Source organism: Hyla sarda, chromosome 12 (assembly GCF_029499605.1).
Source record: "Hyla sarda isolate aHylSar1 chromosome 12, aHylSar1.hap1, whole genome shotgun sequence".
In the NCBI taxonomy this organism is placed as follows: Eukaryota; Metazoa; Chordata; class Amphibia; order Anura; family Hylidae; genus Hyla; species Hyla sarda.
The window spans coordinates 11,466,411-11,485,373 of NC_079200.1; positions in this window are offsets into that span (position 1 = coordinate 11,466,411).

The window sequence follows — 18,963 nt, forward strand, 5'->3', positions numbered from 1 at the left end:
GCCATCTGTCAGTGGAGAGTTTGGAGGCCTCTATACACATTAGACAGTTGACCGATTCTATGACTAAGGCCCGGTAGGGCAGAAACGGGTCAGAGAGGGGGAGGTGACGACCTCACCACATGGACTTGCACCTTGTTTGGTTTTCTATGGATTTTAATAAGAAGAAATAAATGGACGTTTTACCAGTGCTGTGAATTTCTAAGTTGACCGGTCTTGCCGAAGTTGGGTTTGGCCATCTTTAGATTTTGCCGCCTCTTGACCCCTCCTTTTGATACTCCCCACCATCCTTGGTGGCCCGATACCGGTAAGATTGCAGCAGCCAGCTACCTACACTATCTCCTCAAGGGGCGGATGTATGGAGGTGCGCGCAATGTCAGGATGCTGGACGGACCTGACCTACACTATCTCCACTCTCTCAAGCGCGGCACAGTCCAGCGCAGCTACTTTTAAGGTTGGTATATCACTTGGGTGAGGTGTAGGGTACACACCAGCGGATACACCTCATCAGGGAGCGCCCCTGTATTTTTCACCCCTTCTCCTATAGGCAGAGCTGGCCCTGTATGAATATGTGTACACAGTTGTATGTGCATAGATACATGAATGTCACTATTTCATGGCAACATCCCCCAGAAGAAGTATAGGCAAAACACATGTAGGGGATTGTGCGGCACTGGTCTGTATAAGCTGTTAGGCCGCATTCTGCACATCTGCATGAATTCTGCATCCGTATTGGTTCGATGCAGAATTCTGCAAATGTTAAACAGATGCGTAATTGATGCGGAATCTGGGCAGCAATGTTCACATGGATTCCACAAGAATCTTTACTCCGCAGCCACCCAGGACTCCTGCACTTCTGCGGTACTACTACTCCCATCATGGAACAGACTCTCTTGTTCATGATAGGAGTAGTAGTTCCCTGACTGAAGGAGTCTGGGGAGGCTGGGGAGACTACTGTAGTGCTAGTAATACTACTCCCATCATGGAACAGTCTGTTCCATTTTGGGGGTAGTAGTACAGGGGCTGAGGTATTGATAACATCAAGTCTCAATTCTGAGACCCACTGTGATCCTAAGTTATTAACCGGGGGGGAGGGGGCAGCATGCCAGCCGCACCTCTCCCCCCAGCTATGTACATTTTATTTTCACAACTAGCAATTTAAATACCCCTCCGGGAGCCCTGAGTGGCCATTCGGGCTCCCGGTGGGGTTTTTAAAATTCTACACTGGCGATTGTATATTCTTATAGAGATGGGTAAAGAGGTGGCATTGCGCAGCGATCCCCGGCCGGAGCCGTCTCTCCTACTACAGCACCCATCATGGAACAGACACTGTCCACGATAGGAGCTGTAGTAGGAGAGACAACTCCCGCCATTCAGGGCTCCCGGCGGGGTATTTAAATTGCAAGTTATGAAAATGAAATTTACATCACTGGGGAGGGGTGCGGCTGGCATGCTGCCTGCTCCCCCTGGTTAATACATTTGGATCGCAGCTGGTCTCAGCATTGAGACTTGATGTGATCAATACCTCAGCCCATGTACTACTACCCCCAACATGGGACAGATTCTGTTCCATGATGGGAGTATTATTACTAGCGCTACAGTAGTCGCCCCAGCTTCCTGCAGACTCCTGCATCCAGGGAACTACTAATCCTATCATGGAGATGCGTCTGTTGCATGATGGGAGTAGTAGTACCCCCAGCTGCGGGGGTCTGTGGAAATATTCCTTTTTTAAATGAAACAAAACAATGATAGTTTGTGCGGATTTCTACACGAATTGGGCAGAAAGTAGGCCCCATTGACTTCAATGGGATTCCGCTGCCGAAGTGTGGAAAAATATAGGACCAGACTTATATTTTTTTCCAGACCGCGGAATGCCGAATTTCAGCAGCGGAATTCTGCATGCGGAAATTCTGCTGTGTGAATGAACTTGTGGAATCCCATTAAAGTTAATGGGCAAAAAATTCACGCAGAATTCTACGAGGATTTTCTGCCGGATACAAAATGGAAAAAAAAAAAATCTACCATCTCTACCGTCGTATAGTGTAGATCAGTGGTCTTCAACCTGCGGACCTCCAGATGTTTCAAAACTACAACTCCCAGCATGCCCGGACAGCCGATGGCTGTCCGGGCATGCTGGGAGTTGTAGTTTTGCAACATCTGGAGGTCCGCAGGTTGAAGACCACTGGTATAGATGGTAGTGGTGTTTTAGCTTGAGGGTGACATCTTGGATATCTATGAAATTAGCATTAGCAATAGTCGTCGTAGTGAAGTAATATTCAGTTCTTCGCAGTAGGTCACCACAAGGACACCTAAATAACAATACACATAATTAGACATATTTTTTTTTTTCACGTATAAGTTCTAAAAACATCAGCACGTCTCCCACTTGACAAATCGTCAGCAATCATTCACATCCCATAAAAGTCCCTTCGCTTTGCTTACAGATCCATCCAGAAAACAATTGTTGCCATGAATAGTAAGTAGCAGCTCCGCTTCTCTGCTCGCAATAAAATACGGAAAAATATTCGTCAGGCGAGATGTGTTTGAGTCCTTTTTTTCTTCTAACAATAAACTATGAAGACAAGAAAAATTACCATAAATATACAGCTAGATCATGTCGGCGTAGTCATAATATAATAAATCATCGCATTCTCGGGGCTGGGAGCCTGTCTCCAAAACCCGTCAAGGCTCTTTCTGCCAAAAAAAAAAAAAAAAAATTCTGTAAGATTAGATAGAGGTAAATCCTGGCGAGTGTTATTCCCTCTGTGATATAGTAGGCAGGAAGATGATATAGGAAGATACAAGAATATGTGGTCGGGTAATATCTATAATATTGGATAGAAAACTTCTAGATGTATTGGCGGTTATTGTCACCTAGTGCAAGGTTAAAGGGGTACTCTGGGAGAAAACAATTATTATTATTATTTGTTTTATCAACTGGTGCCAAAAAGTTATACAGATTTGTAAATTACTTCTATATTAAAATCTCAATCCTTCCAGTACTTATCAGCTGCTGTATGCTCCACAGGAAGTTCTTTTCTTTTTGAATTTCCTTTCTGTCTGACCACAGTGCCCTCTGCTGACACCTCTGTCCATGTCAGGAACTGTCCAGAGCAGTAGCAAATTCCCCATCACGCCCCCTCCCATAGACATGAATGGGGGGGGGGGGGGGTGTAGCGTAACGTCACGAGCCGATGTGGCATGAAATCACAACCCACGCCGCGGGAACCCAGCGTATTAAAGATAGAACGCCGAGTCCTGCACGGAGACAGCGGGGGGTCCAAGCAGCGGGACCCTCCAGATCAGACATCTTATCCCCTATCCTTTGGATAGGGGATAAGATGTCTAGGGGCAGAGTAGGCCAAGTTACATGTATTTTGTGGGTTTAAACCTGTCCAGAAGCAAAGTTGCTGATTTGCCCATAGCAAAAAATCAGATCACTTCTTTCATTTTTCACAGGCCTCTTTAAAAATTAAAGAAGCGATCTGATTGGTTTCTATGGGCAACTCAGCAACATTTTCTCTGGACAGGTTTTGATAAATCTCCCCCGCAGTATTTCTACCATTATTTAAGATAAATTCACATTGAAAATGTTGTGCATGAACACGGAAAAGGCATCTAAGACCAAGTTACGTGTATTTTCTGGGTTTAATCCAACGTATTGTATTTCTACCTGTGTTTAAGTAAAATACGTATTAAAAGCACTGAGAGTGAAAGTTGACTGGAAGTTTCTCTGCCACTTGACTACCAGGTGAGTGACAAATCACCTCAAAACATAACAGTAACCTTCAAATGTTTTATTATTATTATTAATAATAATAATAAACTGTTCTTTGCCAGTAAGCATGTTGGTGGCAGTACCAGAGCTGTGGGCACCACCCATTTACCAAGGCCCAGTACAAGTAGCAGCAGCAGCCAGGGGCCTGGTGGTATTAGTAGCAGCAGCAGCCAGGGGCCTGGTGGTATTAGTTGTAGCAGCAGCCTAGTGCCTGGTGGTATTAGTTGTAGCAGCAGCCTAGTGCCTGGTGGTATTAGTTGTAGCAGAAGCAAGAAAATTTTGTCACTATCTTCAGGGGGTTGTGTGATTTTGGAGGATAATCGGCCATTGTTGACTAGTTCTAGGCCATCTTAGGAGGAGGAAGAGTCTGACGATATAACATTGAGCCAGGTGTCATTGAGTTCCCTCATCATCTACAATAGCATGGCGTTATGAAAATGTCCGTCCTAGATGGTCTGTTCCAACATCTCTGTCTGTGCTTCCCCTCACTAGTGCCTTGTAGAAGTATAACATTAGCCAAGAAGAGGAGTTGTCGTTGTCAGCCTTTGGAGCATGTTGCTAAGATGGTGAAAGTGGAAGCTGTAGCCCAGCATAGCACTAGTGGGACTGGTGGTGGTAGGGGGGGGGGGGGATACTGTAAGGCATCTTGGTGGATATGCTGAGAGGGATCAAGGAGGCCCCGATCAGACATCAGAAGAGGAGTGGCGGGAACGATGAGGAGGAGATTGATAATAACCATGTAGTTTAGGATGTGGGAACCAGGTGAGGAGGAGGTGACATGTTTAGGAGCGTAGTGGTACTGTCAGCTAAGAAGAAGTAGCCAAGGTAGAGCCAAACGCTTACGATGATGATTAAGGAAGGAGGGATGAAGGAGGGTTAACATCTGGCTGGCAGCAGTATGGATGTTCTCCTTGAGAAGGAGTTGGATGAGGAAGTGGGACCTGAGGTGGAGGATTGGGAGATGAGACAAGGAACTTACACAAGGTGACAGTGATGATAATTATGATGACCTACCTTGGCAGAATAGGATGGAGGCTGAACACGCCGGGGCCTTGGAAAAGCTGGCAAGAATGACGAGCTGTATGTTTTCTTGCTTATGCCGTGAGAAGCCGCGCACCAGTCAACGCTCCACTCTTTCTGACAGCACTACCCCTGCAAGGGTCAGGAACATCAGCAGCGGCATCTTCACTTTGGATTACACGATGATGTGGTGTGAATGTGAGGTGTATGGGGCTGATGTTATAGCCCGGGGGCAGATGGTATTAACCCCTACATACTTGTGACGCCAGGGCATGGTTTTCCCGGTAACCATCCGAACTGTAGCACCACTATCCCTAGGTTAGGCAGGGTAATTATAGTCCAAGACCAGGTAAGGGTTAATGGTAGCTTTACTGAGGTAGACAGATGGAAATAGTCTTTACAGCTAGGCCAGGATCCCAGAGAGGTGGCCAGTAACACAGGAGGACCTCGCAGATTGCTGGGACTTGTAGTTACTTTGACACACTTTAGCTCGGCCACGCTGACTATAATAGACTTGACTTGACTGTAGGTAGTAACAGCAGACATAGATAACGTGACTTGACTGTAGGTAGTGACAGCGGACAGAGATGACCCGACTTACTGACTTGTGGCTGTAATTTAGGCTTGAGGCCTCCAGATGTGCTGGACACTGGCTCTGAGACGTCTGGTCTTTACTGTTCCTCATGATCTAAGAGAGAGATTGTAATGGCTCCCCCTCTTATAAAGGGGGTCTGAGCCAGAAGCCTATAGGTCAAACTGCAGGTCACCTGGTTAGCTGGTGCTCTCTGGGTAACAAACACATCAGGTGAACACATTATCATGTGACTAACTCAAAGGTCCTTAAAGATCCTTTATACATAACACACATAACACTATATATAATATATATTACTATGGGGGAGACACTGCAGGAGAGCAACCTAGGACACAGGGGGACTCACCCTGACAGGGCCTAAGTACTGTGCGGGACTATATACCGTACTTGGACATCACAATGACAACGTTTTTACATCTGGTATTTACCAGCCAGGCCTACATATACACAACCCATGACCACCATCCAGGCCTACATATACACAACCCATGACTACCATCCAGGCCTACATATACACAAGCCATGACTACCAGCCAGGCCTACATATACACAACCCATGACTACCAGCCAGGCCTACATATACACAACCCATGACTACCATCCAGGCCTACATATACACAAGCCATGACTACCAGCCAGGCCTACATCTACACAACCCATGATTACCAGCCAGGCCTACATATACACAACCCATGACCACCATCCAAGCCTACATATACACAACCCATGACCACCATCCAGGCCTACATATACACAACCAATGACTACCATCCAGGCCTACATATACACAACCCATGACTACCAGCCAGGCCTACATATACACAACCCATGACCACCAGCCAGGCCTACATATACACAACCCATGACTACCATCCAGTCCTACATATACACAACCCATGACTACCAGCCAGGCCTACATATACACAACCCATGACCACCAGCCAGGCCTACATCTACACAACCCATGACTACCAGCCAGGCCTACATCTACACAACCCATGACCACCAGACAGGCCTACATATACACAACCCATGACCATCATCCAGGCCTACATATACACAACCCATGACTACCATCCAGGCCTACATATACACAACCAATGACCACCATCCAGGCCTACACCTACACAACCCATGACTACCATCCAGGCCTACATATACACAACCAATGACTACCATCCAGGCCTACATATATACAACCCATGACTACCAGCCAGGCCTGCATATACACAACCCATGACTACCATCCAGGCCTACATATACACAACCCATGACCACCAGCCAGGCCTACATCTACACAACCCGTGACTACCAGCCAGGCCTATATATACACAACCCATGACTACCAGCCAGGCCTACATATACACAACCCATGACCACCAGCCAGGCCTACATATACACAACCCATGACCACCATCCAGGCCTACATATACACAACCCATGACCACCAGCCAGGCCTACATCTACACAATCTGTGTGACTACCAGCCAGGCCTATATATTCACAACCCATGACTACCAGACAGGCGGTGATGTGCGATAATAACCCTTTAGAAGCGGCGGTCAAAGCTGACCGCCGCTTCTAAAGTGAAAGTGACCCGGCTGCTCAGTCGGGCTGTTCGGGACCGCCGCGGTGAAATCGCGGCGTCCCGAACAGCTGACAGGACACCGGGAGGGCCCCTACCTGCCTCCTCGGTGTCCGATTGGCGAATGACTGCTTCGTGCCTGAGATCCAGGCAGGAGCAGTCAATCGCCAATAACACTGATCACTGATAATAAGGGATTACATACAGGAATACATAGGGGATAATTGTATTATAAGTGATAGCCAGCATGGGTTTACCAAGGATAGAAGTTGTCAAACCAATCTAATTTGCTTTTATGAAGAGGTGAGTAGAAGCCTTGACAGAGAAATGGCTGTGGATATAGAGGGGGGGCTGTGTATATAGAGGGGGGGGGGGCTGTGTATATAGAGGAGGGCTGTGTATAAAGAGGGGGGGCTGTGGATACAGAGGGGGGGGCTGTGAATACAGAGGGGGCTGTGGATACAGAGGAATGGCTGTGTATATAGAGGGGGGCTGTGTATATAGAGGGGGGCTCTGTATATAGAGGAATGGCTGTGGATATAGTGTTTCTGGATTTTGCTAAAGCGTTTGTTCCCTTACGTCCTAACCAGTAGCACAGATGGGGGTATTCCACCCCCCGCGAACTGGTAGGACAGATGGAAGTTTTATTGAACCTAATTAAACAATCAGTAAGACACACCCACAACCCCCTGTATAAGTAAGAGGGTCATCCTCTGCCTCATTGTGTTTTTTTCTGTCCTCCCGGACAGTGGGACAGATGGTGACCCCCTTACTCCTGTTGGAGGGGGGGGGTTTCTCTTACTTGCAGTTCTGGGCTTAGTTTGCGAGCCCATCTGCTCCTATCCTCGGAGCCGCGACTCCAATCGCGGCCCCGGCCGGAAGTGCGTCAGCGGCGTCTGACGTCACTTCCTGTTTCTCTTTTTCGCTCCCGGCTCGGTTTTTTGCGCCGTTTTTGCCAATAATGCGGCGAAACCGAGCGAGGAGCCTCTTCTATAACCCTCTAACTAATAGGGTTCCTTTCCTCCTGTTTTTTTGTAAGACAGGATTTCTCTTCTGCAACTCCGCCTTGTGGGCGGAGTCTTGTTTTGGCGCCAGCCAGGAGGATATTTAAACTCCCCCTAGGCTGCCATTCAGCCTCCTAGAGCGCAGAGCTGTTGGTACTTCCACAGTCCTGTCTTTTTGAGTCTTAGTAGTGCATCCTTGCGGATTCTACTGTTTCCCTATCTCTTACCTGGTCTCTTGCTGAGAACTTGGGTATTTTTATTATATTTTAGCTAGCCGCAATTTTTTCTTGCCGCTACATTATCTAATCACTCCTCTCATATTTACCTAGATATGTCGACCGAGGGCTCAGGGGATCGTGAAGGCTTGGCAAAAAGATCCGCCAAGCGCAAGCACCTCTCTTGCCATGACTGCAATACTCCCCTGGAGGATAATTATGAATTTTCCAGGTGCCCTCCTTGTAGGGCTAAGTCTCTACCTTCCCATCAGACTGAACCTACAGTCCAGGATATGTATGTGTGGGTCTCCTCTAACATGTCGGCTATGCAAGCCTCTATTGAGGAGCTGAAACACGTTGTCTCTCAGAAACGCGCCAGACCTTCTTCACCTCCCAGAATGGAGATGTCTGTGGATCAGGAGAGAGAAGATTCCAAGTCCTCCTCTTCGGATGAGGAGGTCACTGCATCTTATTTTTTTCCGCTGGAAAAGACCCAGCGTCTTCTGAGATCCATCCGGTCGGGGGACCAGGATGTTGATCCCGGGGAAGCCTCTACCTCCGCCTCTAAGGGACCTAGGGTCTTTAAAGCGGATGATACCCTTCTGTCCGTGCTTAGAACGGAATGGAAAAAAACAGAAAAGGGTCCGGTCTTAACTAAAAGATTTAAGACCATGTTTCCTATACAGGAATCTCAGCTTTCTTCCTGGGGCCCTGTCCCTAAGGTTGACATGGCAGTTGCCAAACTGTCCAAGAGGACAGTGGTCCCTGCCGAGGATGGGTCTTCCTTGCAGGATCCAATGGATCGGAAGGCTGACTGTGCCATGAGGCGCTCCTACTCCACTGCTTCTGCGTCTGCATCAGTGGCGATAGCTTGCTCTGAGGTAGCAAACTTTTTGAAGACCCGTCTTTCTAACATCCAGTCGGATTTGGACCAGGGGGTTCCTAGAGATGAAATTCTTTCATCCTTCAAGACGTCCAATCTGGCCGTTGATTTTTTGTGCGATGCTTCCACCCAGCATCTTAAATTGGCCTCCAAGTCTATGGCCCTGGCTTCCACTGGACGACGTCCTCTATGGTTAAAACCTTGGAAGGTTGACAACTCTTCCAAGAACACCTTATGTGCTATGCCTTACGAACCCGGCATTCTTTTCGGAGCTGAGCTGGACCGCATTATGGAGGGACTTTCTGACAAGAAAGGCAAGTCCCTTCCTTATTCCTCCTTTCGTGGTCGAGGCCGGCGTTCTGGGGGCGGATCAGCCCCCCAGCCTAAGCCTCAGAGAGAATGGGGTAATCAACGCCGGGGCGGAAAACGCTCCCGTGGCTCCAAAGACAACAGAAAGCTCTGACTGCGGGCTTCTATGAAGCTCTGGGTTCCTTGCCGAGGTGACCTTTCCAGTTTCCCATCCTGCCCCCCAGATTCCAGTTGGTGGTCGTCTTCACCACTTTTCAAGCGCCTGGTCCCTCCACATTCAGGATCCTTGGGTCCTGAGATTAATCTCGGATGGTTATTCGATAGACCTCGAATCAATTCCCCCATCCAATTATGTGGAGACAAGAGTTTTTTCACCAATCAAACAGGGGGCGCTAGAAACCTACATTCTGGAATACATCCAGAAGAATGCCTTAGAGGAAGTTCCTCTTTCAGAACGGGGGTCAGGAATTTATTCTCCAGTCTTCCTAGTTCCCAAGGTAACAGGAGACTGGCGGATGATTATAGATCTGAGATATCTCAATCAGTATGTGAAGCACAAACGCTTTCGTATGGAAACTATTCAATCTGTGGTCAACCTCATCTCGCCAGGGGATTACCTGGCTACTCTGGATCTAAAGGATGCTTACCTTCATATTCCTATTCATCCGGTATCCAGAAAGTATCTAAGGATCGCAGTTCAGGTAGGGGGAGTTCTAAAACACCTCCAGTTTGTAGCCCTCCCGTTTGGAATTTCTTCGGCCCCACACACATTTACCAAAGTGGTGGTAGCGGTAGTCGCTGCTCTAAGGCTCCAGGGGCTCAGCATCGTTCCCTACCTAGACGATTGGCTCCTCAGAGCTCCTTTTTCTGCGATCCTGTCCCAACATCTGCAACTAGCAGTATCCTTCCTTCACCAGTTAGGGTGGATAGTCAATTGGGCCAAATCCAATTTCCTCCCTACTACCTCAGTGAGGTTTCTCGGCTTCATAGTCGACTCAATCTCCATGACACTCTACCTCTCTCCCGAGAGGAAATCTCGGGTGCAGGAATTGGCCCTTTTTCTCTCTGTAACCCCGGAGAGTTTCCATTCGCACTCTCATGCGGATGTTGGGACTTATGTCCGCTACCGTGGATGCGGTTCCTTGGGCTCTTTGGCATCTACGCCCTCTTCAATCAGAGGTGCTCGCCACTTGGAATCTCAGGCCCTCGGGCCTAAACAAGTGCCACTCCCTGTCTTATCGAGTCAGGTCCTCTCTCAGATGGTGGTCTCACCTCGAGGACGGCAAGTCAATGATCCAACCCCCTTGGATCATACTTACTACCGACGCGTCCCTTGTAGGTTGGGGAGCGCATCTCTTGGATCTGTTAGTGCGGGGATCTTGGTCTCCTCAGGAGAGAGGGTTAACCTCCAATCTCCTCGAGATTCGAGCCATCAGATTAGCACTCCTCCACTTTGCTTCTCTTCTTCAAGGGAAAGCAGTAAAGATCCAATCAGACAGCATGACGGCTGTATTGTACAGCAACAAGCAGGGAGGCACTCGATCACAAAGCCTCCTCAGAGAGGTGGGTCTGATCTTGGATTGGGCAGAGAGGAACCTAACCCACCTGTCGGCAGTTCACATTCGGGGATCTCTCAATGTGATCGCCGACCGCCTGAGCAGAGGACTTTCAACTGGAGAATGGTCTCTCCATCCAGAGATGTTCAAACAAATAATACTCAGGTGGGGTATGCCAGAAATAGATCTTATGGCAACAAGGTTCAACACCAAAGTGGTGAGATTTTGTTCCCTGTACAGGGAAGACAACCCAGTAGCAATCGATGCTCTCTCAATCCCATGGAGGTTCAGGCTGGCCTACATCTTCCCTCCAATTTCCTTGATCCCAAGGGTATTGATGAAAATCAGGCAGGACCAAGCCTCTGTCATAGCCATAATTCCATTTTGGCCCAAGAGAGCTTGGTTTACCCAACTCTTGCAAATGAGTCGGGGACAATTCTGGAGGCTTCCCCCAGAGCAAGCACTAGTGTCGGGGGACACTCACAGCTGCTCAAATCTTCAAATGTTCAACCTGACAGCCTGGAGGTTGATCAGTCCCTTCCACATCTAGAAGGGCTTTCTAGTGCGGTCTTGAATACCCTCTCGCATTCCAGAGCGGAGTCCACTAACAGAGCCTATAAAAGAATTTGGACAACTTTTCAGTCTTGGTGCTCCAAGAAACAACTACCTGGACAGAATCCAGCTGTTGCCACAATCCTCAACTTTCTCCAGGAGGGATTAGACAAGAATCTATCTCCTTCCACACTCAGAGTTCAGGTATCAGCCATCTCTGCCTTTCTCAATAAACCATTGTCTCAAGACCCACTAGTCAAAATATTCTTGAGGGGATCCTGAAGGTTAAAACCTACAATTATACAACCTGTCCCAGCATGGGACTTATCGACGGTGCTCAAGGGGTTAGCATCTCCCCCCTTTGAGCCCTTGGAGGAGGTGGACATGAAGTTTGTTACCATTAAAATAACTTTTTTACTGGCAATCACTTCAGCCAAAAGGATTGGGGAACTTCAAGCGCTCTCGGCACTTGAACCATATACTAAATTTTTGCCGGATCGAGTGTTACTCAGATTCATGCCATCCTTTATACCTAAGGTTCCATCATTCCAAAATATAAATCAAGTTATATCCCTGCCAGTATTTTCTCCTCCTCCATCCTCCAATGAAGATAGTGCTCTTCATTGCCTAGATATCTCGAGATGTCTCCAGATCTATATAAGAAGATCTTTGGAGTTTCGGAAGGATGAAAATCTGCTAATTCTCTTTTCAGGACCCAAGAGAGGTCTTAAAGCTTCAAAGCCCTCCATCAGTAGATGGGTAAAAGATGCCATTCGTATTGCCATGGTATCCCAAGGTAAGGAGCCTCCTGAGTTTGTAAAAGCTCATTCCACCAGGTCTGTATCTACCTCCTTTGCGGAAAGGAGTCTTGTTCCCTTGGAACATATATGCAAAGCTGCTTCCTGGAGTTCACTCTCCACATTTATCACCCACTACAGACTTGACAGTAGATTGGCCGATTTTTCCTCATTTGGACGGACAGTATTATCTGCCGTCAGGCATGAGAGCCCTCCCTCATAGGGTTTCTGCTTGCCATATCCCCATCTGTGCTACTGGTTAGGACGTAAGGGAATCGTTAATTTCTAACGATAATTTGTTTTCCCTTAGTCCTAACAGTAGCACAACTTTCCCTCCCTAGTTAAGTTATTTTCTTCTATTATTTACCTTTAGTTCTTCTTGTTACTACACAATGAGGCAGAGGATGACCCTCTTACTTATACAGGGGGTTGTGGGTGTGTCTTACTGATTGTTTAATTAGGTTCAATAAAACTTCCATCTGTCCTACCAGTTCGCGGGGGGTGGAATACCCCCATCTGTGCTACTGTTAGGACTAAGGGAAAACAAATTATCGTTAGAAATTAACGAATACTGTCCCTCACAGACGTCTGACAGGTAAGTTAAGGTCCTTGGGCTTGGAAACTTTAGTTTGTAACTGGATTGAACACTGGCTCATGGATCGTACCCAGAGAGTGGTGGTCAATGATTCGTACTCTGATAGGTCCCCGGTAATTAGTGGTGACCCCAAGGTTCAGTACTGGGCCCGCTGTTGTTTAATTTATTTATCAATGATATAGAGGATGGTAATAACAGCTCTGTATATAGTGGGGGGGCTGTGTATATAGAGGGGGGGGGGCTGTGTATATATAGAGGATGGTAATAACAGCTCTGTATATAGTGGGGGGCTGTGTATATAGAGGGGGGCTGTGTATATAGTGGGGGGCTGTGTATATAGAGGGGGGCTGTGTATATAGAGGATGGTAATAACAGCTCTGTTTCTATCTTTGCAGGTGACACCAAGCTTTGTAGCACGGTACAGTCTATAGAGGATGTGTATATAGTGAGGGGGGCTGTGTATATAGAGGGGGCTGTGTATATAGAGGGGGGCTGTGTATATAGAGGGGGGCTGTGTATATAGAGGGGGGCTGTGTATATAGAGGGGGGGTACAGTCTATAGAGGATGTGCATAAGTTACAAGATGACTTGGATAGACTAAGTGTCTGGGCCTCCACTTGGCAAATGAGGTTCAATGTGGATAAATGTAAAGTTATGCATCTGGGTACTAATAACCTGCATGCGTCGTATGTCTTAGGGGGGCTGTATATATAGAGGGGGGGCTGTGTATATAGAGGGGGGGCTGTGTATATAGAGGGGGGGCTGTGTATATAGAGGGGGGGCTGTGTATATAGAGGGGGGGCTGTGTATATAGAGGGGGGCTGTGTATACTAATAACCTGCATGCGTCGTATGTCTTAGGGGGGATTAAACTGGCAGAGTCACTGGTAGAGAAGGATCTGGGTGACTTGTAGATCACAGACTACAGAATAGCACAATGTCAGGCTGCTGCTTCCAAAGCCGGCAGGATATTGTCATGTATCAAAAGAGGCATGGACTCAAGGGACAGGGACATAATACTCCCCCTTTATGAAGCATTGGTACGGCCTCACCTGGAATATGCTGGTCAGTTTTGGTCGCCTGTCCATAAAAGGGACACTGCGGAGTTGGAAAGGGTGCAGAGACGCGCGACTAAACTAATATGGGGCATGGAACATCTTAGCTATGAGGAGCGATTAAAGGAGTTACAATTGTTTAGTCTTGAGAAGAGACGTTTAAGGGGGGATATGATAAACGTATATAAGTATATTAATGGCCCATACAAAAAATATGGAGAAAAACTGTTCCAGGTTAAACCCCCCCAAAGGACGAGGGGGCACTCCCTCCGTCTGGAGAAGAAAAGGTTTAGTCTAAAGGGGCGACACGCCTTCTTTACCGTGAGGACTGTGAATTTATGGAACGGTCTACCTCAGGAACTGGTCACAGCAGGAACAATTAACAGCTTTAAAACAGGGTTAGATACATTCCTGGAACAAAATAACATTAATGCTTATGCAGAATTATAAAACTACATCCCTTCCCCTTATCCCCTTACACCCTTCACTTCAATTCCCTGGTTGGACTTGATGGACGTATGTCTTTTTTCAACCATACTAACTATGTAACAGGCGTGTTAATACACGCCTGTGATCTGTGTAAAAGATCAGTGTGTGCAGTGTTATAGGTCCCTATGGGATAACAATGATAAGTATAAGAGATCAGTGTGTGCAGTGTTATAGGTCCCTATGGGATAACAATGATCAGTATGAGATCAGTGTGTGCAGTGTTATAGGTCCCTATGGGATAACAATGATCAGTATAAGAGATCAGTGTGTGCAGTGTTATAGGTCCCTATGGGATAACAATGATCAGTATAAGAGATCAGTGTGTGCAGTGTTATAGGTCCCTATGGGAGCTATAACACTGCAAAAAAAAAAGTAAAAAAAAAGTGTTAATAAAGGTCATTTATCCCCTTCCCTAATAAAAGTTTGAATCACCCCCCTTTTCCCATAAAAAAAATAAAACAGTGTAAAAAAAATAAAAATAAACATATGTGGTATCGCCGCGTGCGTAAATGTCCGAACTATAAAAATATATCATTAATTAAACCACACGGTCAATGGCGTACGCGCAAAAAAATTCCAAATTCAAAAAAAGCGCATTTTTGGCCACTTTTTATACCATTAAAAAATGAATAAAAAGTGATCAAAAAGTCCGATCATACCGATAAAAACTTCAGATCACGGCGCAAAAAATGAGCCCTCATACCGATCTGTACGTGGAAAAATAAAAAAGTTATAGGGGTCAGAAAATGAAATTTTTAAACGTATAAATTTTCCTGCATGTAGTTATGATTTTTTCCAGAAGTGCGACAAAATCAAACCTATATAAGTAGGGGATCATTTTAACCGTATGGATCTACAGAATAAAGATAAGGTGTAATTTTTACCGAAATATGCACTGCGTAGAAACGGAAGCCCCCAAAAGTTACAAAATGGCAGTTTTTTTTCGATTTTGTCGCACAATGATTTTTTTTCCCGTTTCGCCGTGCATTTTTGGGTAAAATGACTAATGTCACTGCAAATTAGAATTGGCGACACAAAAAATAAGCCATAATATGGATTTTTAGGTGGAAAATTGAAAGGGTTATGATTTTTAAAAGAAAAGGAGGAAAAAACGAAAGTGCAAAAACGGAAAAACCCTGAGTCCTTAAGGGGTTAAACAAGCTGTTAGTTACTATGGGTTACTGCATGTCACCGTAACTTTGACAATAAAGGGATACTCTGCTGCTAGACATCTTATCCCCTATCATAAGGATAGGGAATAAGATGTCTGAACGTGGGGGTCCCGCTTCTAGGTGACCCCAGCAGTGTTCTACAGGGCTTTAGAGCTCTTAGGCGGTGTTATACACAGGTTTTGAGGGTTATTTCTTGCCATTTCGTGTTGGAACATGTTGGCTGCAAAGTGAACATGTTGGCTGCAAACCAAAATTTTTCAAAAAGTTTGCTCAACTCTTCTTAATGTGTAATGTATATTGTGTTCTCTGCTGCCACCTAGTGGTTGTTTTGTAGCATGGTCAGAGCGTGTAAGCCACTTGCATCTCATAGACACCAAACAGGAATGGAAAGCCCTAGCAGGTAAGATGACCCTATTTATCTGTCCAGTCCTTTTAGACTACCTGAGGTGGATACTCTGTTGAGGGGAGGAGATAATGGTAGTAGAGATAGTGTCACTGTGTAGTGAGAGTCAGTGGAGAAATCCTAGGCCACATTGGACCTCAGCCTACCGAAACTGCAATTAACCCAGTGATACCAGTCCAATTTAGGGGGTTTGTACATTGTAGGTTCCTACAACTATTGGCCTGCACCCCACAGTTGGACTCTGCAGAGCATATGTGGATCTAGAAGAACCCACTGGGAGCTAACTGAACTGCATCAGATACCTTTTTAGGAGAAAAGAACTTGTGGGACTGTGAGAACAACAAACTGTCTAAAGAGTGAGTAGGAGAGGTTTGGGTATTTCTTTGCACTGGCCCCAAAACTGTCTATCTATCTATCTAGCATATAGATACACAGCAGCACTCCCGGAGTAGTGATCAAAGTTGTGGCTTTATTGAATCACCAAAGTGTTACAGCAACGTTTCGGCCACCAAGGCTTGATGGAGGCCACGAGAGGTGGCCGAAACGTCGCTGTAACACTTTGGTGATTCAATAAAGCCACAACTTTGATCACTACTCCGTGAGTGCTGCTGTGTATCTATACGCTGTATCAAGAGGGGCCCATGACCAAAGCCTGACCACAGCATGCACCCATCTCATCTATGCATTGAGTGCTGCTCCACGTGTTAGTTATATATCTATCTATCTCATATCTATCTGTCTCATATCTATCTCATATCTATCTATCTCATATCTATCTATCTATCTCATATGTATCTATCTCATATCTATCTATCTAGTATCTATCTCATATCTATCTATCTAGTATCTATCTCATATCTATCTATCTATCTATCTATCTCATATCTATCTATCTATCTCATATCTATCTATCTATCTATCTCATATCTATCTATCTAGTATCTATCTCATATCTATCTATCTCATATCTATCTATCTCATATCTATCTATCTATCTATCTATCTATCTATCTATCTATCTCATATCTATCTATCTCATATCTATCTATATCTCTCATATCTATCTATCTCATATCTATCTATCTCATATCTATCTATCTCATAACTATCTATCTATCTCATATCTATCTATCTCATATCTATCTATCTCATAACTATCTATCTATCTCATATCTATCTATCTCATATCTATCTATCTCATATCTATCTCATATCTATATATCTCATATCTATATATCTCATATCTATCTATCTCATATCTAGCTACTGTCAGGATTCGGCAGGCTGGAGGTGGATCCTCTGTGTCAGCGAGGGATTGGCGTGGACCGTGCTGGTGGACCGGTTCTAAGTTGCTACTGGTTTTCACCAGAGCCCGCCGCAAAGCGGGATGGTCTTGCAGCGGCGGTAGCAACCAGGTCGTATCCACCGGCAACGGCTCAACCTCTCTGACTGCTGAAGATAGGCGCGGTACAAGGGAGTAGACAAGAGCAAGGTCGGACGTAGCAGAAGGTCAGGGCAGGCAGCAAGGATCGTAGTCAGGGGCAACGGCAAGAGGTCTGGAACACAGGCTAGGAACACACAAGGAAACGCTTTCACTGGCACAATGGCAACAAGATCCGGCAAGGAAGGAAAGGGGAAGTGAGGTTATATGGACAGGGAGCAGGTGGAGGCTAATTAGACTGATTGGGCCAGGCACCAATCATTGGTGCACTGGCCCTTTAAATCCTAGAGAGCTGGCGCGCGCGCCCTAGAGAGTGGAGCCGCGCGCGCCAGAACGTGACAGCCGGGAACCGGGACGGGTAAGTGGCTTGGGATGCGATTCAAGAGCGGGCGCGTCCCGCTATGCGAATCGCATCCCCATCGTGAATGTCAGTGCAGCGCTCCCGGTCAGTGGGTCTGACCAGGGCGCTGCAGAGAGGAGAACGCCGCGAGCGCTCCGGGGAGGAGCAGGGACCCGGAGCGCTCGGTGTAACATCTATCTATCTCATATCTATCTGATATCTATCAATACATCTGTCGTGTCCCAGCGAATGCACCAACTTTCCTCTATCAACACCCTTGTGGGTGTCAATCACAAACATATGTTACGCCGAGCGCTCCGGGTCCCTGCTCCTACCTGGAGAGCTCGCGGCGTTCTTCAGCGTGCATCGCCCCGGTCAGACCCGCTGACCGGGAGCGCTGCTCTGTTATCACCGGTGGGGATGCGCTCTCTAGGGCGCGCACACGCCGCCTCTTTGAAATTTATAGGGCCAGTGCACCATTAATTGGTGCCTGGCCCAATCAGTACCAATCACTTCCCACATTATAAAAACCCACTTCCCCTTCCTGTCCTTGCCGGATCTTGTTGCCTTGTTCCCGTGTGTCCATTGCCTGTGTATCCAGACCCTTGCCGTTGCCCTTGACTACGAACCGTTGCCGCCTGCCCTGACCTTCTGCTACGTCTGACCTTGCCTTTTGCCTTGTCCCTGTGTACCGCGCTTATCTCAGCAGTCAGTGAGGTTGAGTCGCTATTGGGTGGAACGACCTGGGGGTTACCTGCCGCAGCAAGTCCATCCCGCCTTGCGGCTGGCTCTGGTGAAAACCAGTAACCCCTTAGACTCCGTTCCCCTGGTACGGCCCACGTCATCACCCCACTGACATAGAGGATCCCCCACCTATGTCATCCCTGCATACCACTCCGGACCCTGACAACATAGCAATACAAGGACACATTTCGGCACCTCTGCCTTCCTCAGCTTGCTGCCTCACAGATGCCGAAACGCGTCCTTGTATTGCTATGTTTGTGGTGGACCAATAAACCTCCACTGTTTAGCATCGCTGGTGAGTGCTGGGTTTACATTCATTGTACATGCCGGTGTATTCCCACCTCGTGCACCACAGAGAACAGAAGTGCCGACCCATCTATTACTACACCTAGTGGCCTATTCTAGGAGCAGGACACCAACTTACAGCGGCTGGA